Below are 24,182 nucleotides of genomic sequence, written 5' to 3'. Positions count from 1 at the left end.
CTAGGTACTGTAGTACAGCAGTGAATAAAACAAAAACTAACCTCAAGAAGCTTTTAGCCCAATGGATCTAGAAACAGAAAGTTCAGTTTTCAGTCCTGCTCAAGAGCACAGGGTTCATCTCATATTTAATGTTATTTAAAGCATCACATTGTATAGAGTGCTTTTACTGTCCCGGGGTTCCCTGCAGCCTCTCCCCTGCTCCTAGGTCCAGTCGCTAGGCACTGCCCCTCTGGTCCTATGCTACTGCTATAGCACAGCCTTGCTGTTCTTAATCCAAACAATCCTTTCTAAAGCATGGCCAGCCCTGAATTCGCCCTTCTGTTGCTCCGAAGCTTTTCCTGGCCCTCACTGTCTGAGGATGAACCCCAAGTTCCTTTGTGTATCCTCCAAAGCTGCTATGAGTCCCTCCCATTGTTTTCCCCCCAGACCTGTGATCACCACGACCTGGTCCTCCAACAGTTGTGCCTCCCCCAACCATGCTTCTGCAGTTCCCTCTGCTGGGTATGCCTGCCTCTGCCCCACCCCGGGCTATCTGTATGTATGTCCCGCTCCCTAACCCTCTGCACCAAGCATGTCTTCTGAACTGGTTTCAATCTTGACTGTGTTCTTCACTAGCTGTGTGGCTTGGGCAAGGCTCTGAGCCTCTTCCGAACAGTAGAATCAAGGCAAGTAACATCTGCCCTTGGTTGCTGCCTTCCTAGAGGCCCAGTGCCCTTCAGGGCATGGATACAGGCGGGTAGGTATTATCACCAGTACTTTACAGACAAGACCTGGAGATTCAGAGGGGCACTGATCACCCAGCCAAGGTCACTCAGCCAATACGGGTGTCTAAATGCTTTCTGGGTCTCAGTTAACTAACATGTAATGTTGGGATGATAATCTACAAGCAATGAACTCCTTCTAGATTCTGCTTCTAGCCACAGGCTCGCTGAAAGGGGTGAGCTGGGGCAGAGGCATGTTTGCACCAGAGACCCAGCTCCCCAGGTGCTGGGGTTGACCCAGTTCAAGCTGAGCTCCATTCTCCCTGCCATTTGGCACGGGGGCTCAGAGAGTCTGAGTCAGGGAGGTGGAGGGCCAGCTGGGGCGGGTGCATAGGGGTGCAGCGGGATGCTGAGCATTGGGAAGGCAGCCCAGGGGCCAACTCCAATGGTCCTGCCATCCCGCTACCCCCAGGGGCCAAGCTCTGTCACTTTTCTCAGGCCTGGCCTCTGGGAGACAGCCTGGGGAATCCCCGCAGGGAGCCTGCCTCCTGTCGTTGAGGTGGAGTGGTCATCTCTGACCAAGCCAGTGCCCCCAGGGAAACCTGCCATTCTCCCTGCACGGGGTCCTCTTTACGACTCCAGGCCCGGCACCCATCTGAGCATTGGGACTGTTGGTTTCCCCCGGGGCGTCACCTCTCCCACCACAACCCAACCTGCTCCAAAGCCCCATCCTGGGGTCTCGGGTCTCTCTCCCTGCCACCCAGACCTAAGCCCACGGTTCTGTTCTCCCTGTCCCGTGGGTGAAAATGTAACCTGCTCAGGAAGACCCCGACCACTCTGCGGTCTGCTTTACTTACCTGGTGTTGCCCAGGTGGAGTCTGACGTCTCCCACAGACGTCAAAGCCGGGACCGTCTGCTCCCTGCACACCCCCGCAGGCTGGGCACAGACCAAGTGCCCACTAGATTCGAAGAAGCTCCTGCGTAAATCCTTCCGCGGGGCAAAACAAAGACCCCCGCGTCTCTGCACTTCTCCCTCACGGAACTGGACGCACAGATTGGGACACCTGGCCCCTCACCTTGCCCCTGTAACTCCTGGTACTGCCGCCCCCTTTGAGAACAAAGTGACCATCACCGACGGGCGACCCCCTCAACCTTTATAAAATTCAGCCGTGGAGAATGCGGGCGTCGATCCCGCTACCTCTCACATGCTAAGCGAGCGCTCTACCATTTGAGCTAATTCCCCAGCTCGGAAAAGCTTCCGCCGCCGAAACACATTGTGGCTCACGTCATCACCCGTTTCCTCCAGGCCCTCCGACCCGCCTGCCCGCCGGTCTCGCTACCCCATTGGTTCTCTTGCAGCTCCCAGAGCTACGGCCATGATTGGTTTGGCTCAATTTAGTTTTAAAAAGCATTGGCTATCGGATTGGTGGTCCGAAACGTCCGTCAAGCGGAGGCCCTGCTGTTGCTACGGCGTAGGGGGACCCAGCCAGGTTTCTCTCGGTTTCTGATTTGTTTCTCCAGACTCCGGGGTCCTAGAGGTTCCGGATCCGTCAAGTCCATGGGAAAAGAATGCGCCCCTCGCACTTGACGGACGGGGCCTGCGAGCCAATCGGAGTGGGTGCAACGGGGCAGCAGTGTGACCCAATAGGTTGCAGGGGGAGGGAGAGGGAGGCCAATGAGCGTGGAGCCGGGGGCGGGGGCAGGGCCTTGATTGGTCGCGAGGCGGCTGGAGGGAGGGCGGGGGGAACTCAAGGCCTGCTTGATACGTCCGCCATTTTGGGCGCTTCGCTGATGGTGTCGGTGAGCGCGTTTCCCGCCTGAGCGCAACTAGCGGCGAGTCGCGGGCACCTCCAGGTAATGGGGGGAGGGGGCGGCGGAGCGGGCCGCGGCGCGGGGTGCGCGGGGTGCGCGGCGCGTGGGCGGCGGCGGGGCCACTCAGCCCGGCCTCGGCGGCTCGGGGAGGGAGCGTCCCGGCCCCCTCCCCTCCCCCCCGGAATTCGCCGCTGGGCGGCCGGGGAGGCGCGGCGCCCGGGCTCCCCGGCTCGTCCCCGCCCGCGCCTGTCAGCCGCTTGCTCGCCCGCCGCAGGCCGCGGGGGCCCCGCCGGGCCGGGCGGCTGGGTGGGTCGCGGGCCGGGCGGCGAACTTTGAGCCCGCGTTGACGTCCGCGGCCTGGCGCGGCGGCCGGGCGCGCCCCTAACCCGGCCGGGCCCCGCTCCGCTCCGGCCTTTCCGCCCCGAGCGCCGTCCGCTGCCCGCGGGCCCCGGAGCGCGGAGCGTGTCAAGTTGAGGCGGCGGCTCGCCGGAGACTCGCGAAGGCCATTGTTGGACGCGGTTCTCCGGGAAACAAGTTCTGTGGGTTTCTGCTCCTTCGCCGTAGAGTCTTCGGGATACGCAGAGCCCGGCTCGGAGCGTTTAAACCTCCTTCCGAGCGATTTGCTAACTCCGGTGTTGCGACTCCAGCGCAGACCTGGTCGCGAAAGCCTCCCTGGCGCAAATGCACTAGGGGGGTGGTCCTTCTTTCGGCCGCAAGTACCTCCCTCTTAAAGAAGCCCTCTCGCCGTTCCCTCGGAGGGGCTTCCTCCCGGTCCTACTTGCCCTGATCACAACTTGGACTCTTGGTTGTAGGTGGACGGAATGAGTCCTTGGATGTACCTGTGTGTCCTGACGTTTCAACCTCGGAGCTTCGTGTAATTTTCTCGGTACTTCACCATTTTCTCTGTGGGTCGGATAGAGCTTTATGTTTTGCTTTTCTGGGAGGGGCGCTTGGGAGTTGTTTCCTTTCATCCTCACAGCACTTAATGTTAATGTGGCTGTTTTGTTAATGTGGAGTTGACTGCGATTATGTCCTCAAGGTCACGTTGTAGGTAGGCAGCAAGTGGGAAAGAGACTCCAGATTTCCAGCCACTGGAAAGTCTCCTAAGCGGTGATAGTTGTGGAGCTTTCTTTGCTCTCGGGTTAGACTGCCTGGTTTCAGGTCTCAGCTTCACCACTTTCTAGCCCTGTGACCTTGGGCAGGTTACCCAAACTCCCTGCTCCTTCTGTGATACGGGAATAGCAACAGCGTCTCCCTCCTTAAGTTTGTCGGGAGGAAAGGAGTTAATACGCGTAAAGCAGCTAGAAACGGTGCCTGGCGCGAAGAATACGCTGAGTAATTAGTGGCCATTATTAATTTAAATTTGATTTTTAAATGTTTAGATACTATTAGGAAGTCACATGAGTGTTTAAGTCCTGGCTTTTGGTGTCTGTCTTTAGAAAGCTCTGTGTGTTTAAGAGTCATTTGGCCTGAGAACCACCCAGGAGAAGGGGTGGTTGAAGATTGATTAAATTACAAACGTTTTTTGGAGTAATTAGTGGTGGTGCCTCGGAATGGTTTAAGAGATGGTTAAATAAAGAAAAGGCCATCGGGAGCTCAAGTCGGATTGTGTTCCTACCGTACTTTTTGGATACTGCGTATTGAGTGTGATTGGCCCCCAATAGTTCTAGAGTTTCTTAGTGTACTCCTGGGTTTTACTGAGATGTGAAAGCTTGCTGTGTATTGAGACACACTTCAGTGAGGGTAGTTTGGGAAATAGCTGTTGTCCTGGATGGATGTTTTGCATTTCAGTGTGTTTGATCAGAGTCTAGAGTATCTAACAGAATGCCACGCACTCGCTCACACATATACTCACAGTCTTGATTCTTGCCCCCTGCTCTTCTGCCTGGCACTTGAAACCATGCTTGCCTTTCCGCAGGAATTACTTGCTTGGGCCTTGGCTTGCTTCGTTGCACTTGGGGAAGTGTTATTTTGATAGACTTGGTCTTAAGTACAGATGAGCATCTCGCTGGTTTAACTTACTGAGGAACAGGAAGAAGATTGTTTTAGATTAGAAAACTAGCCTTTGTGTAAAGTATAGCAAAACAAAAACTTGCTGGTTTCAATTAACTGCTTGGGAATTTGAGAATCAGATCATAACTGGACAGAAAATGAATAGTGATAAAATTAAGCCTTGACTGGGTGAGGTTTGCTTAGCCTCTTTAAAGTAAATTTTTGCATTGATTTGGTACAAAGATAATGTGCTTGTTACAGATGAGACATCTTCCTTAAAACAGTATTGGTCAGGATTGGAATTTAGTTTGCTTCTTTGATAAACTTGTATCTTGGGGTTTTATATTTTGGATATTTGAGAGGCAGCCTGAGTGTGTATATTGGTCTAAAATTTTACAGTGCTTTATTACCCTTAAGAAGAATGACAGCGAAGTTCTTCTAACCGTCTGCTCAGCTAAAACTCAGCTCAGAGTTTATTTCATAAAAAGCACAAGAGGCTGTGGTTGCTCCTCCTCATAAGTCAAGATCTGAGCCCTGGTGTGAGCCGAGGATTCGCTACTTTTTCTTAGGTGAGATGGATAGAAAAAAATAGACCTGGCCTCTTGGCTTTAAAAAGCTTTCTTATCTCTCCTTTCTTAAGAGAACCTCAAATGGTTGGTTTTTGATTTACTCTACATCAGTGGTTCTCAACTGGAGGATGATTTTGCCCCAAAGAAACATTTGGCAATGTCTGGAGACGTTTTTGCTTGTCACATCTGTGGGGTTGGGCAGTGTACTATTGACTTCTAGAGGGTAGAGACCAAGGATGCTGCTAAACATCCTATGGTGCACAAGATGGCAACCCTCTCCCCCCAATAAAAAATTATCCAGCCCCAAATATCAGTGGTGCTGAGGTTGAGAAACCCTGCTCTAGATAGATGGCCTAATCTGGCCTGCATTGGAATCATTTGGGATACTTTTTAAGCCCATGGGTGATGAACTCCACCTCTAGAAACGTGTGGTGAGAGTGAGAATATGTTTTTAAAAGCTCCTCAAGTAGCACTGAAGTGCAGCTAGGTTTTGGAACCACTCTTCTAGACCACAGATTTTAGGGACTGCTTGTGGGTCAAGGAATTCTTTGTGTCATCTGTGAGCTCTACCTATACCTAGATCCTACCTTGGACATTACTTAGTGGGGAAAGATGGTGTACGTACGTTATTTTCAGGTGCTGAACTTTAAAGGAGACTGAACTTTAAAAACATTTTTTTAAGTGAATTTATTTTATAAAATAATTGAGAAACTGTTTTTTTTTTCCTGTTGCTTCATGAGAATCTATTGCCGTAGCTGAAACTTAGTGCTCTCAGGTGTTCAGGATTGTTTGTGCCTATGCTAAATAACCTTATCCTACTGTGATTTTTGAGTTTTGTATCTTTTGCCCTCATCCTGTCAGTCAGCTGTCAGTTCTGTTTTTAGATGCCAGCTTCATCATTATCTTTTTTTTTTTTTTTAAATGAAAGCCTATTTCCAGAGAGTTAGCCCTGGATTGATTTGCCATTTCTGCCCTTTGAAGGCAAGAGAGAGGCAAACTCTATGATTATTGTTTAACACAGTGACCCTTGCTTGCTAGCAAAGGGGGATTGCCTGTGCCCTGGACTCTGACCCAAGTGGGTGAGTGTTTTTCCTCCTGGGGAGGTGAGGTACAGTAGAAGAGAGACCGGCAGAGATCCTTTACTCACACACACTTAGAATATGCATGATCTAGTTTATTGAGTGGAAGAATGTTAGTATGAAAATTGTAGAGATTTTCACCAACCAAATGTTAAAAATCTCGACATATAAAAGGGAGGAGATCAGGGAGGCACTTTCTAATCCTTCATCCTGAAATCAGGCCTGTGGCTATGCTGAGAATGACAAGTGACCACTCCTCCTGTCTGCTTCTTCTAGTCGTCATTTATTTGGTCAGCAAATATATTGAATCCTTACCCTGTCAGGAACTGTATTAGGGATTCAGTCGTGAACAGGCATTTAAGACTCGCAGTCTATGGGGAGAGGCGGCATTGACAAAAGAGATGTCCTTTTGGCTGTGAGGCCAGAGAACACAGCTTGTTAGACTTGTGTGTGGTGTAAATAGCAGACTCTTAATGAGAGGCCCTAGAGACTTGAGAGGAAAGAGCTTGTGTTTGCTGGTTGGGTGGCTGAGACTGCCAGAAGTCTCTTGCCAAAAAATAAAATACTTACACCTTTGTTTCTCATATGTATTGAATAGTTACTTCCACTTTCCTCCTTGGTTTGGTGTGTCTAAGCAGTGCCACTCTTCCCATGCTGGTGAAGCTGCTTTGCAGTGACAAATAGGATTGACCTGTATTGTCTTTTGCTCCATAGATGTTGGTTGCAACATCTTGATCAGACTTGAAACACTGACTGTTCCCATACTGATCAGAGGCTTGGTGTAGGTTCATGCTAAACATCTTGAGCATCCTTGAAATCCATGGTGCTTCCAGTGGGAATGGGTTTTTTCCTGCTGCAGTCTGGATCGAGGTTGACTGTAGATTTGACTTTGACTTTGGCTTACATTTAGTTGCCACGGAAACCCCCTTTCCTTCTCCCTCCCCCTTTATTTTTCTTTACTGGGGGGGGAGAGAGAGTTACTAGTCAATGCCCAGTTTCAGGTTTTGAATGATTATGAACTGACATCTGGGTACCAGGTAGACTGGCTAGACGGTAAAGAAGCAAGTAAAAGGGAATCTTGGCAGTACTCGAAAGGCTTCTTAACCTTAACTAGGACATTTTTGTGTCACAGACTTTGCAAAGATCTGGGGTTACTCTGAGTAGAGGAGGTTTACTACTTCTCACTTCTGCTGGCTAGTGTTGATCTGTTTTATTAAGTATTAGTGAAGACTACACAATCGACTGATTTTATACAAATAAAGTTTGATAGGTTCTGAACATCTTTTTACTGATATAAGGAGACTCTGATTTTGTATTTCTCAACAACTCTGGAGAAAACTAGGGTATTATTAATTCCAAAATATCTTACAGCGGGAATATGTATTGACTTGGAATGGTTTGTGTACACCAGATGCTGACTGCCCTGAAATCTGGTGGCCCAAAGGAAAGATGAATGAGATTGTTTTTTGAAACATTAGGCAGCCGAACTAAAAAGGCGGCAATAAATAAATAAGTAAAAGCAAGCAAGCCTGCAGAAGTAAAAGTATGACTGAATGTTGAGTCAGACTTGGAGAAAGCTGTGTGGATTGCTAGTGGGAGCCTGGAGTTCCCTGGACCTGGATGTAAATCTGAACAATAATGCTGGTGTCAACAGTAATGCGACACACTGACAAGGAGAGAAAGGGGAGCTTGCTTGAGAATGCATGGCCCTCTGAGACCCTATCAGGGTGAGTAGGCCGCAGTTACACTAGCCACTAAGGCACCCTCCGGGGTGGCCTCCTCTATCCCGTAAGGCTTAGTGTAGTCAGTAGGCATTGGCTGGACCTTGGTGAAATCTGGGCCTTCAGTCCCCACATGAGGCAGTGGTGCGAGGAACATTGACAAGTATTGACTTGAGTGGCTGTTTGGGGCTTCCTTTCATGAGAATCATGGTTTTGGAGGTCACTGATTATTAGAGAAAGATTTAGGTCATTCTGGAAAATGGACCTGTAGGCAGCAGAGAAATCTCAGTTCCTGGGTGATTCCTTAGGGTTTCGGTGGCCCCAATAGACCGTAATTTCAAATGTCATTTGTTTCAACAATAACATCATAGCTGGAACTCACGGCGAGTTAAGAATAAACACAACATTGTAAATCAACTATACTCCAATAAAAATTTAAAGAAAAAAGAATAAATGGTTAACTTCTGAGTTGGTGTTTTGTTTGTTGTTGTTGTTTGTTTTTTAGTGGTAGTGCATATCTGTTTTTGTCATTGTAGTAGATGAGGGAGTGTAGTGTCTCCTGGTTTACTTTTGTTGACTTAGAGATACATAGGGCTTCTGTTGCCTCTGGACAGTGGGCAGGTCACATCTGCCTCTGTTGCCTGTGATGAGACCCAATCCCTTCTGATTAAACAATACTCTTTGAATCACCCCCTTCCCCCCTTTCCACTGTGGACCTCTCATCCTTGATTTATTATACTCTTAGATGGATACAGCAGCTATGTATTTGGCACCTATCATAGGGATAGTATTTTAAGCTAAGGAAGTTTTCACAGATTAATATCTGTTCTCTGTTCTCAATTCAGAGTGTCTTGTGGAGGTCAAGAGTGCACAGGACCTAAAATAGCTGACTTTGAGTTCTGGCTTCCACAGTCTTCCAGCTGTGTAATCATAATGTTAGATGACATCTCTGTTCCTTTGTTTCCTGTTTGTGAAATGAATATTAAATATAAACAAACTAGCACAATGCCTAGTACACAGTAATATTTGTTTTAATATTACTGTTATCAGTCTTCTTCCTAATAACAATAGAAATAAGTTCAGAGATGACTAATATAAGCTTCAGTGAAATGCCCTGAAAAAGTGAAATGGAGTATTATGGCATCATAGAGGACCTTCGAGGTCTAACTAGCTGCCCTGGGGAAGTATAGGATGATGGCGAAGTGGGTGAGGGCAGTTGTAGAGTTCGGTGGTAGTGTTGTTGTCTTCCTTTTCCCCCCAAATTTGGATTATGTTATATAGATTTTATTTGCTAAAATGTGATAATATTTTCTTACTGGGGTGGGAGTAGAGATCATAAATTTGAGGTTTTGCACTTTGCTTTCTAAAATATTCATCTTTAAAATCTCTCTGGTGCTTTAAGACAGTATAAAAACCCCGTTTGCTTTGGAATCCCTCGTGTTATATGGAACCATATTTTTTCAGTGTACTGTGCTCTTGGAGATAATCACACGTCTTGAAGGATCAATGTTTTGTTTTCGTTTTTAACTTTTATTTATTTATATGACCGTGCCACGAGGCATGTGGGATCTAGTTCCCTAACCAGGGATCGAACCCATGCCCCCTGCAGTGGAAGCTCATAGTCTTAACCACTGGACCGCCAGGGAAGTCCTTGAGAGATCAGTGTTTTTTAACAGAAGATTGGCTCTTTTAAATTTTGCTTTCAGTTTCTTTTCAAATTTCACATTATAACCAGACAACTCTTTTCTGTAAAGGGCCAGTCAGTAAATATGTTCGGCTTTGCTGGCTCTATGGTCTCTGTAACTACTCGATTCTGCTGCTGTGGTGTGAAAGCAGCCACAGTCAACGTGAAACACACGAAGGTGGCTGTCTTCTAGTAGAGTTTTATTTACAAAAACAGGTGGTGGGCTGGATTTGACCTGTCTTGCTCTAACCTGTTCTTTGTTTCAATTTTTAATGAGATCATATGTTCAAGGAGTATATGTCAGCATGGGTACAGATATTAAATGTTAAAACTACCAATTGTGCACCCACTGAGCAGCTTAAGAAATGGAATGTTGCCACTACCTTTGGCTTCCTGTATGACCTCCCTGACCACTCCTACCTCTTCTGACCTCCCCAAAGCAAGGGCTGACCTGCATGTATCATTTTCTCGATTTACTTTATGGTGTTACCATCTGTGAATGTATCCTTATATAATATAACTTAATTTTTGCATGTCTTTATATAAATGGAATCATTTTGTTCTGTAATTCACCCCTCCCCTCTTACTGTTTTTGAGACTCATTTATTCAGATGTTTGAGTACTTATGTCTTAGGCGATAAAACATACGTTCTGATGCTGGCTATATTAGCAGTGAGCAAAGAAGACATTGTCCCTGTCCTCTGGAACTTACCTGTTGGTGGAGAAAGACAGTTAAAGACAGAAAGTCAAAGACACGGTAGTCATGTGGTGATACAGCTGGGAGCAAAGTCAAGCCAGGTGGGTGGGGGCTGTTTGCAGATTGAAATAAGGTGGTCAGGAGGGGCCTTCCTGAGACCTCTGAACACAGGAGGTGAGGCAGGGAGCCACGTGGCTCCGGGTGGGGGTGGGGTAAGGGGAGTCTCACAGGCAGAGTCCAGTGCACGTGAGGTGCTAAGAAGGGTTGTACCTGTTGTGTTGGAGGGACAGTAGAGAGCCAGGCTGGAGGGAGAGTGGCAGGAGAGAAAGTCGGGGGGGGGGGCGGTGGTGGGGTGGGGGTGGGGTGGGGTGGGAGCGGGAGCCAGTCACACAGGCAGTTGGGATTTTGTCTATTTCTCTGAATGAGATGGGAAGTATTGTAGTGTTTTGAGCAGGGGTGTGATATGAGATCTGATTTATGTTTTTAAAAGGTTCCCCTGAAACCATGTTAAGAATAGCTGCCCCTCTGCTGCCCAGGATCCAACAAAACAATAATGGCAGCCTGGACTGACGGGGCACAGGGGTGGAAGTGAGGAGTGGTTGGATTCTGGGTGCATCTTGAAGGTCGGGCCAACAGGCTTTGTTGACAGATTGAATATAGCTGAGAGAACGGAGTGAAGGTGATACCGACCAGGGGTTTTTGCTTGCGGTCACGGTGGTGGGAGGTGCAGGTTTGGAAGTAAGATCAAGAGCTGGGGTCTGGGCCTGTTGCATTTGTGACCGTCTTCGTTCGAGAGCCGACTGGAGCCACGTAGGGTTACGGCGTTCGGAGTTGAGGGGAGAGGTCTGGGCTGAGGATAGACATGTGAGAGTCCTCAGTGTTTTGATGACACTTAAAAGTCCTGATGTTGAGTGAGCGCACTGATGAATGAGGGCCGAGGCAGCAAGGAAAATGGGGACAGGCAGGCTCCCAGGTAGAGGAGAACCAGGTGGTCCTTGCATCTTTGAAGATGGGGGAGGTGTCGTCAAGGGGGAGGGAGTGAGAACCCACGCCCAGTGCTCCTGCTGTGCCCTCAGGTGAAGTGAGGGCCCAGACTTGTCCTCTGGCTTTGGTGGCACATGAGTCACTGATGACCTTGACAAGAGCAGTCCCCACACGGTGGTGCAGGAAGAGCCTGGAAGGGAGGGTTCACGAGGGATTGAGAGAAGAGGAGGGCAAGTAGAGAAAGCCCTTTTGTGGGCACTTGGCGCCGTGCTAAAGGGAGAGTTGGGGTCCTGAGAAAGTTTGGTTGAGATGGCCGAAATTACAGCATTTTTGTACTGTTCGTGGGAAATGGTTCTGTACAGAATGAACACCTTGATGAAGCGGGAGAGGGGACATTTGGTGGGAATGGGCCCACGTGGAGCACCCGTATACTCTTCCTTGGTGAGATGAGGGAGAGCATAGTAGGGGAGCTGGCATGGTGGGAGCAGGGCCGTTTTCTTCTTTCTTTTTTTTCTCCGTGAAATAGGAGGATTTATCAGTAAAAATGAGGGTGAGTAGGGGCCGGTGGGTTGTGAGGAGAGAGGAGAAGGTATGCAGTATTCTATGGGAAGGTCAGAATGTGAATGGACTAGCCATGTGGAATGGCCTCCTGAGGGGAGCCGTCCTTAGTTTAAAGTGAAAAAAGCAGTTGTGTTCTTTTTCCTGGGAGCAGAGTAGGCAGTGTTGCAGTTGTGGTTTACCCAGGCAAAAGTGGCAAAGCAAGAGAAGGTCAAGGGAGTGATTATAATGGTGAGGTATGGACTTGAAGCTGGGAAGTGAGGGAAGTGAGACCATGCAGATAACAAGTTTTGTCTACATTGATGTGTGTAGCTATAGTTTATTCCTTTTCACTTCTGTGTTCTATTTCAGACTGAATATCTCATTTTATTCTCTGTCCTATCATTGTAAGATAGGATTGTTTCCACTAAAGAAACAACGAGGCTTTGAACAAGTGCAAAAGTATTTCTCCAAGGTATGAAGCCTTGGAGAGAACTAGAATTGCAGGGTAGTGGGATCTGTACAGCTTTAACTTTAGTTAAAAATAGTTGAGCCAGTTTACCCTCCTACCAGCACTGTTGTTCTGCATCCTTGCCACCTCTTGGTATTGTCCGACTTCTTTGTATTTGCCAGATTGGTGGGTGTGAACTTAACATCTCATTTTTTAATTAATAGCTTTATTGAGATGTAATTCACATATTACAATTTACCCACTTAGAGCGTACAATTTAATAGGTTTTAGTATATTCACAGAACTGTGTAATGATCACCACAGTCTAATGTTCGAACATTTCATCATCCTGAAAAGAAACCTTGTACCCATTAGCAGTGACTCTCCATTCCCACCTAACCTCTAGGCAACCACTAATGGACTTTCTGTGGATTTGCCTGTTCTGGACATTTCATGTAAATGGAATCATACAATATGTGGTCTTTTGTGACTAGCTTCTTCCACTTAGCATGTTTTCAGGGTTTATCCATGTTGTAGCATATTTCAGTATCAGTGTCGTTTCATTTGATTGCTGAATAACATTCCATTGTATGGACATACGACATGTTATTTATCCATTCATCAGTTGGTGCATGTTTGGGTTGTTTCCACCTTTTGACTGTTGTGAACAGTACTGCTGTATACTGCTTATACATTTGTGTGTAAGTCTTTGGAGGGGCATAGGTATTTATTTCTCTTGGTGTATACTAAGGAGTGGAATTGTTAGGTAATGTAACTGTGTTTAACATTTTGAAGACCTACCAAACTGTTTTCCAAAGTGACTGTACCATATTATATTCTCACCAACACTGTATCAGGGTTCTAATTTCTCCATGTCCTCACCAACATACATTATTTTCCCTTTAAAAAAAAAATTATTGCCATGCTAGTGAAGTGTGGTATCTCATTGTGATTTTGCCTTTCCTGAATGACTAATGCTGTTGAGCATCTTTTCATGTCCTTATTGGCTGTTTGTGTATCTTCTTTAGAGGAACGTCTGTTCAGGTAATTCTCTGGCCATTTTTATTAATTCATTTATTTCTGCATGGTTTTAATGTTCTTCTTTCATATTACTACTGAAGTTGAGCATTTTTTTGGCTATTTGGATTTCTTCTTTTGTGAAATACCTGTTTGTATTTTTTTTTTTTTTTTTGCGGTATGCGGGCCTCTCACTGCTGTAGCCTCTCCCGTTGCGGAGTACTGGCTCCAGACGCGCAGGCTCAGCGGCCATGGCTCACGGGCCCAGCCACTACGCAGCACGTGGGATCTTCCCGGACCAGGGCACGAACCCCTTTCCCCTGCATCGGCAGGCGGACTCTCAACCACTGCGCCACCAGGGAAGCTCATGTCTTATTTTTCTTCCTCTTGAGTTGTTTGGTTTTTCTTATTTGTAGGAATTCTTATATATTTTGATTTTTATTTTTTGTGTGACAAATGTTCTTTCCCAATTTGTGACCTCTTTACTGTGTTTATGGGATTTTTTAAAAAGTATTTTTTGGAAGCATGTAATAAAAGGGCAAAAATGGATCTTAATATCTTCTAATCTTTTCTTCTATCCCTCTTACTACCCAAGTAGAGGAGGAAATAGATTTTTTGGTTTATAGGTAGTTGTCTTTTAAAAAGTTTTATGTTTTTTTCTTTCTACAGGTCTTGCATTTGTTGTTGTTGTTAGATTTTGGTTCTTTGGTTGCTTTGTAGTTTTTGTTGCTGTTGTAAATTTTTTTTTAAGTTAAAAATTTCTCTTTGCTGGTGAATGGAAATGCAGATGACTTTATATGTGAGTCATATTCATTAACTTCTCTAACTTAATAATTTGCTTGTGGACTCTTGGGGGTTTTTATGTAGATAATCATCTAATCTTTGAATAATGACAGGTCATTTCTTTCCAGTCCTTTTACTTTTTATATCTTAACTCTAGTCTTAACTGCACTGCTTCATGGCAACCATCACCAGTGCCAAATATAAATGGTAATGGCGGGCATCTTTGTCATATTCCCGGTTTTAAGGGAAATGCTTTTATCTTTCACCATTAAATGTGTGGATACTTTTTGTTTTTCCTTTAACAGGTTGAGGAAGATTTCTTCAATCTTAGTTTATGGAGAAATTTAAAAACACATCACAAGTGGGCATTGCACTTAATTGAATGCATTTTCTACATCTGTTGGGATGATATTACAGTTTTTCTCCTTTAATCTAGTAATGTGAAAAATTGCTCTAAAAGGTAATATTGGAATTAATTTCACATTTCTGGGATAAATCCAGCTCAATCATGACATATTCTTTTTTTAAACAAAATTGTTCTTTTGTTTTGTTTTTGGCTTTTTTTTTTTTTTTTTTTTTTGTGGTACGCGGGCCTCTCACTGCTGTGGCCTCTCCCGTTGCGGAGCACAGGCTCCGGACGTGGAGGCTCAGCGGCCATGGCTCACGGGCCCAGCCGCTCCGCGGCATGTGGGATCTTCCCGGACCGGGGCACGAACCTGTGTCCCCTGCATCGGCAGGTGGACTCCCAACCACTGCACAACCAGGGAAGCCCGCATGTATTTTTTTTTTTTTTTTTTGACCTTGCCACTCGGCTTGCGGGATCTTAGTTCCTTGACCAGGGATTGAACCGGGGCCCCAGCAGTGAAAGTGCCGAGTCCTAGCCACTGGACTGCGAGGGAATTCCCTTAGATATTTTTTTTACTTGCTAATATCTTAGGATTTATGTATCTATGTTCATTGGTAAGATCTTTAACTTTCCTTTTTTGTATCAGCTCTATGAGTTTTGCTATCAAGGGTATTCTCAGTCTAATAAAATAAGCTTAGTATTTGTATGTTTTTTTTCTCTTAGAGAGTTTGTATGTAAAATTGGAATTAGCTATTCTTTCATTTTGATAAAACTTGCCTGTAAAGCCATCAGGGCCTGGTGTTTTCTCTCTGAATTTAAAAATTACTGGCTTGGTTGCTTTAATATTTATAGGCTCATTAGAGTCTTCTTTTTCTTGAGTCACATTTGGTAATTTACATTTTTCTAAAACATTTATTTTGTCTGTGTTTTCAAATATATTGGCAGAAAATTATAATCTCTTATCTTTTGACTTCGCCTGATTTGTAATTAATTACTAATATTTAGTTTCTTAAACAAGGATTTTTAGCTCATTAATTTTCAGGTCTTTTGTATACATGTATACATATATATGTAAATAAAGTAGTAACTACCCTTTAAATACTACTTTAGCTCCAATTCAGTAGTTTTGCTATGCAAAATTTTTATCTTTTAGTTCTGAATATCTTCACATTTTCATTTTGATTTCTTCTCTGCCTTAGAAATTTAGAAAGTGTATTGAAAAATGCTGATATATTGATATATATTTAATTTATTTATTTATGGCTGCATTGGATCTTCATTGCTGTGGGCGGGCTTTCTCTAGTTGTGCCGAGTGGGGGCTACTCTTCGTTGTGGTGTGCGGGCTTCTCATTGCGGTGGCTTCTCTTGCAGCAGAGTATGGGCTCTAGGCACACGGGCTTCAGTAGTTGTGGCATACGGACCTAGTTGCTCCACGGCATGTGGGATCTTCTCGGACCAGGGCTCAAACCCATGTCCCCTGCATTGGCAGGTGGATTCTTAACCACTGTGTCACCAGGGAAGCCCTGTATCTTTTAATCTTTGTTATTGATTGCTAACATACATTGTGCTAATAAAATGTGGTCCAGTGTGATTTTGATTGTTTGAAATTGTTGAGGCTGTTTTAATGGTGTCTAGTTTGTGGCAAATTTTTATCAGTTTTCCATGTGTGTTTAAAAAGAATGTGTTTCCAATTTTAAGGTCAGGTTTTCCCATGTCTGTTGGATGAAACACATTAATTGAATTCACTTTCAAACTAGTGTCCTTAACTAATACTGTCTGCTTGTTCCATCAGTTACAGAGAGGGGTGTTGTTAAAATCCCATTGTGATGGAACATTTGTCAAATTCCTATAGTTCTCTCAATTTTTGCTTTCTATCTATACGTTTAGAATTGCTAAGTTTCCAGTGACTTGCACAGTTTGTCATTCTGTAACGAATCTTTGTTTCTAGGAACATTTTTTCCACTAAAATATATTTTGTCAGATTTTGGCATAGCTGTACCAAGGGACTTTAGTTAATGTTTGCTTGGTATATATTTTTCTGCCCTTTAACTATCAAGTTTTGGTGTCCTTAATGTTTTAGGAGTGCCCTTTGAAAGCAGCACACAGCTAGATTGCATTTTTATAATTTGAGTTTAAAGTGGTTAGTCTATTTACATTAGTTGTGATTGAAATATTTGGTTTATTTCTACTTTCGTATTTTGTGCTCTCTAATTGGGCTTTTTTCCTGTTCTTTTCCTTTTCTTGCCTATATATTGTGGGATTTTTTTCTTTCATTCCTGTCTGCTCTTTTTACCTACACCCAGTAAGAGATTAGACACTTCTTTTCTTGGTGATCTTAGACATTTCATATTTAACTTAAGGCCTGAAGTTAATTGATATCTTTACCCTTATAAGAATTTTCAAATGCTTTCAATCCCAGTTTATATGCAGCTATTGCCTAATTAGATTAGAACTAGAAGTGAGCTGTCAGTTGTTCCTTATCCAGGAATTTGAGGTATTCTGTGCCTAAAGTGCTCTTCATGTTGGCCAGTCCAGCAGATATGTTTAGTCTTTTTTTATTTTTAGATTGCTGGTATTACTTTTTATTTTTGATTGTTCTTTCGGCATCTTGCTACTTTTGAATAATCACGTACCAGATATTGTTTTGGATATGTGTCAGCATTCAAAAAACTTTAAGAATTGCAAGTAATACAGGCTGTTCATTTTTTAAAAATTCATTTTTATTTTTTGGCTGTGTTGGGTCTTCGTTGCTGCGCGTGGGCTTTCTCTAGTTGTGGCGAGCGGGGGCTACTCTTCGTTGTGGTGTGTGGGCTTCTCATTGCGGTGGCTTCTCTTGTTGTGGAGCACGGGATCTAGGTGCGCAGGCTTCAGTAGTTGTGGCTCGCGGGATTCAGTAGTTGTGGCGTGCAGGCTCAGCAGTTGTGACTCACGGGCTGTAGAGCACAGGCTCAGTTGTTGTGGCACACGGGCTCTAGAGTGCAGGCTCAGTTGTTGTGGCGCACGGGCTTAGTTGCTCCGTGGCATGTGGGATCTTCCCCGACCAGGGCTCGAACCCGTGTCCCCTGCATTGGCAGGCGGATTCTTAACCACTGCGCCACGAGGGAAGTCCCAAGGATGTTCATTTTGTTAAGAGCTGGCAAATGTGATTGTTTTTTCCTCCTTTAAATGGAGTATTCCTGTGTCAATAAGGAATTTCTTAAAGATTTTCTGGTTCTTCATATTAATTAGTTCATTTTCATATCCAGAAATGGAAAGGATTTCAAGACTAGTTACCTTTTTAAAATGGGATCATTTGATTGCTAGGAAACGTTTATGTGAACTTTAAATGTGACTCTGGCCAAGTATAGAACACCAAAAACAATCTGGAAAAGGGATGTGGATCAAAATAGATTCCGAGCTGAATCTGTCTTTGCGAAAGGAAAAGAGTAGAGTTCAGCATTTATAATACGTGGCCTATCCTGAGGGAGAGGGGGGATGGTTTTATACTTATTTCTTTATATTAAGTCTTTACTTACTCTGACTAGTAAATTAAAAGAGGCATGGAGGAACATACTAGCATAGGCTGGGCTGGGCTGGAACTCACTTTATGATAGTGTGGTTAGCAAGACTTGTAAATTGAGGAGAGTTAGGGGGTTTGGTGCCAGTGCTGCTGATGCCAGGAGTAAAGAGTTAATAACTACTTCTAGTCCTATCTGAGTAATGTTCAGTGAGGCCAAGGAGCTTGAAATGCATAGGTATTATAACTATTGTTTTCATCAAATTTCAAAAAATAGAGTTTGATAATCTTCCAGGGCAACGAGGAAAGAATGAGAAAGAGTTGTAGGGGGCACAGGGTAGAGAGAGAGCGAGCTGGTTTAGCAGAATTGTTGTGAGGATTAAAGTTAAGCGTTATTGGGCATGTTTATGTTTATCCCCTGAAAAAAGTAGAGTCCATTCCTGCCATTTACCATATTGTCAGGCTTAAAATTTTTCAATTTTTGGCATCAGTGACTGCTGAATTGCCTCTTGATTAGTGTAAACCTTCAGCAGCCTGCCCTTCTTACATACCTGCCTTACACTGGGTAGATGTAGCTGTCTCTTCCTATTTTGTTTGCCCAGTGCCTGTTATTACGGTTGTCACTTGTGCTTGAGTCATTACTTGCATATTTTAACTCTTTTCACCTTAAGGTGAGTGTAGGATGTTCATCTTTTATATGAAGAAGGAACCTCTGGGAGGGAGGGAGGACGTCTAGCCAGAATGATTTCGGGAAAGCGTTGTTAAGTTGATGAGAACTGGATTGGAATCTTGGTTTGACTACTGAACTAGCTCTCTGATTTTGGGCAAATTATTTCACTTTCTGAGCCCCAGCTTCTTCCTATATAAAATGGAAGTAATATTAAAGTTCTCCTCCCCTTTTCCATAGAAGATAACTTTGGGTAATTTGAATTTGTAGGGTTTTTTTTTTTCCCTTGCAAGTGTATTAATGTAGAAGTCATAAACTTTCACAGAACAAGTGATTAAGGCTATGCTGATTTTGTTAATGGTTAATATTTTATGAACTCTTTCACTGGCTTTGGTTTTGAAATCTTGACTGGTAGTAGGATATTGTGAATTTTCTTTTTTACTCTGTTGCCATTTTTCTGTTTAGAATAGAAGCCTTAGTTTCAAAAACTTAGTCAATGCGTGATTATATTTGCTTTGAAAAAAAGTAAAAATAGGTAAGACTAAAATCTCTTCTGCTCACCTTCCCCCAGTTCTTTTCTGTCTTCTGCTGTTAATAGTTATGTCTCTATTTTTTTTTATTTTTTTCTATGTGTTTGTATTACTTATATATGTGCTTATAGAAACTATACAGTGTTAGGCATACACCTTTTTTTTCTTATCATTCATCACTTTTCATTGAGTCCCATGCAGTACACAGAGATCTGCCTTCTTTTTAATTACTGGTATACTTTATAGCCATTCCCCATTTCAGTGGGCTTTAGATTTTTATTTTTAATCACAAAAAAATTTGGGTTGCTTTTATTTTTTTATTTTTCAATATAAATTTATTTATTTTTGGCTACGTTGGGTCTTCACTGCTGTGCGTGGGCTTTCTCTAGTTGCGGTGAGCAGGGGCTACTCTTCGTTGCTGTGCGCAGGCTTCTCATTGCGGTGGCTTCTCTTTTGCCAAGCACAGGCTCTAGGCGCACGGGCTTCAGTAGTTGGGGCACGTGGGCTCTAGAGCGCAGGCTCAGTAGTTGTGGCACACGGGCCTCATTGCTCCGCTGCATGTGGGATCTTCCCGGACCAGGGCTCGAACTCATATCCCCTGCATTGGCAGGCAGACTCTTAACCACTGTGCCACCAGGGAAGCCCTGGCTTGCTTTTAGTTTGTTACAGTAAAGCACTTTGTTCTTAGAAGCTTCTAGAAGTTTAGTGTTTGGTACAGAAATAGGTAAAATACTAAATTAGAAGCTGGCTTCTTTGCTTTTTATCTTTACGTACAAAGTACAACTGTTAAGCAGTGGAAGGAAACCTTTTTTTAGAAAGCTTTTCTATTAATCTCCTTTTCAAATGATGTATAACATATATGACGTTTTTAAGCTCTACTATAAATGAACAGTGATTTAGCAAATCTTTTCTTTCTTGTTGTAGAATATGCATAACACAAATTTACATTTAACCATTTTTAAAAATTAATAAATTTTATTTCATAAGCAGTTTTAGGTTCACAGCAGAATTGAGGCAGAAGTACAGAGCCAGAAGCCTATATACTCCTTGTCTCCCCACGCGCCCCCCTCCAACCTCCATGAACCTGTCTTGACACATCATTATCACCCAAAGTCCGCACGTTACATTAGGTTCACTCTTAATGTTGTATGTTCTGTGGGTTTAGACAAATGTATGATAGCACGTATCCACCATTGTAGTAGTCTGTAGAACAGTTTCACTACCCTAAAAATCCTGTGGGCTTTGCCTGTTCATCCCTGCCTCAGACTTAACCCCTAACAACCACTAATCTTTTTTTTCTTTCTTAATATTATATAATGAAAACAGGTGTATTTATAACTTCAGCATACTTCATAAAATCATTATTCACTGAAAATAGACAAATGTTTACAAAGAACATTTAACTTAAATTTCATAGTAGCTTATAAAATGGCACTTGAAAGAGTGACCTGTATAAGGAAATAAGAGTCTTGTCAAGAGACAGTAAACTATAAATATACCACAGTGTTAAAAACCTCAGTGTTCTATAAGAAAATCAGTAAATATAACTTAATCTTTCTGGGGGGAAAGGTATTTAGCATTACAAATTTAAAGTACAGATTTTATATATGAATTCAATACGGAATACATTTAAACCTTACAATGATACATAATCATCGTCTATCTTGTGGAAAACAATAAAAATATGCACTATTATGTATAAAATAGATAACTAATGAAAACAGATTGTATAGCACAGGGGACTCCACTCAATGCTCTGTGGTGACCCAAATGGGAAGGAAATCCAAAAAAAGAGGGGATACATGTGTCTGTATAGCTGATTCACCCTGCTGCACGGAAGAAACCAACACAACGTTGTAAAGCAACTACACTCCAATTTAAAAAAAAAAAAGTAAATTGAAAGAAAAAAGAAAGAAAGAATAAAATTCTTAACCACACACAAAACAATTATATACTTTTTGAATATGTGTACATCAAACCAAAAGGTTAATTTTACTTTTTCCTTTATTGACAACTTTGGGTGCATTTTTAGGTTTTGGTTCCCAGAGGGCATTTATTCCAATGCCCTCTTGAAGCCGCGCCTCTGTCCAGGTCGCCAGCCTTTTTCTTGTCTGTTATTTCCTTGACTCTGTTCATGTATACTCTGATTCTTTCCAGTTCCTGCTTTACTGGATGTTCCTTAGGATTGACTCCCTGAGTTGCCGCATAAATCCAAAACATTGAATTTAATGTGTAAGCAGAAACTGAATCCACTTTTGCTTGTTTAAGTGGGTCCAACTTCTACAACAATTCATTTCTAGAAACACACATCATACTCTTCAGCATCTCATCCACAGCCCCAGTGGAATTCTCAAATGTTGATAAATATTCATGAATTTCTCCTGGATAGTCTTCATTAATCTCTTCATCTGCCATTATTATCAACTCTTAGGCCTTCCACTCCTGCCTCCCAGAAAGCAGTTGGCGGTGGTGACGTCAGTGGCACACAGGCTCTGCCCACAGCGAGCAGCGCTGTCCGATGACCTCACTAATCTTTTTAATGTCTCTATAGTTTTGCTTTTTCTAGAACGAATTATAGTAGGAAACATGCAGCATTGTAGCCTTTTTAGACTGGCTTCTTTCACTTAGTAATATACGCTTAAGGTTCCTCTATGTCTTTTCACGGCTTGAGAGATCATTTCTTTTTAGTGCTGAGTAATATTCTGTTGTTTGGTTGTACCAGTCTATGCACACACCTACTGAAGGACACCTTGGTTGCCTTCGAGTTTTGGCAGTTATGAAAAACCTGCCATAAACATCTGTGTGCAGGTTTTTGTGTGAACATAAGTTTTCAGTTCGTTTGAGTAAATACCAAGGAGCATGATTGGTCTCATAGAATGAGTTAGGAAGTATTCCTTCTGTTTCTGTCTTTTGGAAGAGATGATAGAGAATTGGTATAATTTTTTCTTTAAATGTTTGGTAGAATTCATCAGTAAACCCATTTGGACGTGATGCTTTCTGTTTTAGGTTATTAATAATTGATTCAATTTCTTTAATAGATGTAGACCTATTCAAACTGTCTATTCTTATGTGAGTTGTGACAGATTGTATCTGTCAAGGAGTTGGTCCATTTCATCTAGGTTATCAAATCTGTGGCTATAGAGTTGTTCATAATATTCTTTTATTATCCTTTTATTGTATATGGGATCTGTAGTGCTTCCCCTCTTTCATTTCTGATATTAGCAGTTTAGGTCTTCTTTCTTCCTTAGTCTGGAAAAAGTCTTAGGAGTTTTATTGTTGTTTTTTTTTTTTTGAAGAATCAGCTTTTGCTTTTGTTGACTTCCTCTACTGATTTCTTGTTTTAAAATTCTTTTATGCTCTAATTTTTATTATTTCAATTTTCTGCATAGTTTGGAATTAATTTCCTCTTCTTTATCTAGTTTTCTAAGGTGAAAGCTTAGATTATTGATTTTACATGTCTTCTAATATATGCTTTCAATTCTATAAATTTTAATCTAAGCACTGTTTTTGCTGCATCCCCCAAAGTTTAGTAAGTTGTATTTTCATTTTGTTCAGACATTTTTAAAGTTTCTCTTGAGATTTTTTTGTGTTTGATCCATGTGTTATTTAGAAATGTAATGTGTAATCTTCAAGTACTTTGGGTTTTTCCAGCTATCTTTCTGTTACTGATTTCTAGTTTAATTGCATTGTGGTCTAAGGGCAGACATTGTATGATTTCTGTTCTTAATTTGTTAAGGTGCATTTCATAGAATGTCCATCTTGGTGCGTATTCCATGTGTGTTTGAGAAGAATGTGTGATTTGCTACTGCTGGATGAATTAGTCCATACATGTCAATTATATGGTTGATTGATGGTGCTGTTGAGTTCAGTTATGTCTTTATTGATTTTCTGCTTGCTGGATTTGTCTATTTCTGATAGAGGAGTGTTAAAGTCCCCAGTTATAATAGTAAATTCATCTATTTCTCCTTGCATTTTATCCTTTTTTGACTTGTATTTTGATGCTGTTGTTAACTGCATAACATTAATGATTGTTATGTCTTCTTGGAGTATTGACCCCCTTTTCATTTTGTAATATTGACAACTTTCTTTGCTCTGAAGTCTTCTCTGTCTAAAATTAATATAGCCACTCTCAGTTTGTTTTAATTAGTGTTAGTATGGTCTAGCTCTATCCCTTTACTATTAACCTGTATGTGTCTCTGAATTTCAAGTGAGTTTCTTGTAGACAATATATGATATGCCCAGGTGTAGGTTTTTGTTTTTGTTGTTTTGCATTTATCCTGCTTGGTGTTCCCTGAGATTCCTGGATCTGTGGTTTGGTGTCCGACATTAATTTGGGGGAAATTCCCAGTCATTATTGCTTCAAACATTGTTTCTCTTCCTTTTCTCATTTCCTTCCGGTATTCCCATTGCATGTATGGTATACCTTTTGTAGTTGTTCCACAGCTCTTGGATATTTTGCACACCGCCCCCCCCCCACCCCCCCGTTTTTTTCCTCTTTGCTTTTCCATTTTGGAAGTTTCTAGTGTCATATCTTCAGGCGCAGAGTTTCTTTCCTCAGCTATGTCCAGTCTACTAATGGGCCTATCAGAGGCATTCTTCATTTCTGTTACAGTATTTTTGGTCTGTAGCATTTCTTTTTGATTCTTTCTTAGAATTTTTATCTATTTGCATTATTTTATCCGTTATTGCATGTTGTCTGCCTTTTCCATTAAACCTGTTAGCTTTCCTGGTTTGATAATTCCAGCATCTCTGGCATACATGACTGGTTCTGATGCTTGTTCAATCTCTTCAAACTGTTTTTTGTCTTTTTAGTATGCTTCGTCATCTTTTTTGAAAGGCAGACATGATGCACTGGTAAAAGGAACTGTGAAGAATAGACCTTTGGAAATGTAGTGGTAAATTGTCTGGGGAGGGGAAATGTTCTGTAGTGCTGTGATTCAGTCTCAGTCTTTTGGTGAGCCTGTGCCCCTGAACTGTGAACTTCACCAGTGCTTCTCTGCTTTTTTCCTTTTCTTAGGTGGTACAGGATGGCTAGAGTGGCCTGGAATTGTGTACTTCCCTTTCCTCATGCGGAAGGTTAGAGGGGGCTGGAGTTGGATATTTCCCTTCCTCCAGG

At 42.8% G+C, this 24,182-nt stretch overlaps 1 protein-coding gene and 1 pseudogene across 22 annotated transcripts in view; one reads left to right on the top strand and one right to left on the bottom strand.

Moving 5' to 3' along the window:
* Positions 1 to 2,444: 2,444 nt before the first annotated feature.
* The window catches only part of PPP6R3 (protein phosphatase 6 regulatory subunit 3), a 127,084-nt gene continuing 105,346 nt past the window's right edge, over positions 2,445 to 24,182 (top strand). For 16 of the 22 annotated variants that reach the window (XM_089914390.1, XM_089914389.1, XM_022591170.2 and 13 more), the window contains exons 1-2: positions 2,448 to 2,555; positions 3,326 to 3,399. The gene's annotated coding sequence lies outside the window, so the exon portion shown is untranslated. Of the gene's footprint in view, positions 2,556 to 3,325; positions 3,400 to 3,430; positions 5,075 to 24,083; position 24,182 lie in introns of those variants that run through there. The other 6 variants (XM_089914379.1, XM_089914381.1, XM_089914382.1 and 3 more) reach the window with 5 other exon arrangements.
* LOC149748668 (nuclear nucleic acid-binding protein C1D pseudogene) lies at positions 19,293 to 21,661 on the bottom strand (annotated as a pseudogene).

The sequence above is a fragment of the Delphinapterus leucas genome, chromosome 7, assembly GCF_059928025.1.
Source record: "Delphinapterus leucas isolate spDelLeu-1000000601 "Yukka" chromosome 7, BTC_Dleu_Yukka2, whole genome shotgun sequence".
Classification (NCBI taxonomy): Eukaryota; Metazoa; Chordata; class Mammalia; order Artiodactyla; family Monodontidae; genus Delphinapterus; species Delphinapterus leucas.
This window is presented reverse-complemented; position numbering and strand designations above follow the sequence as displayed.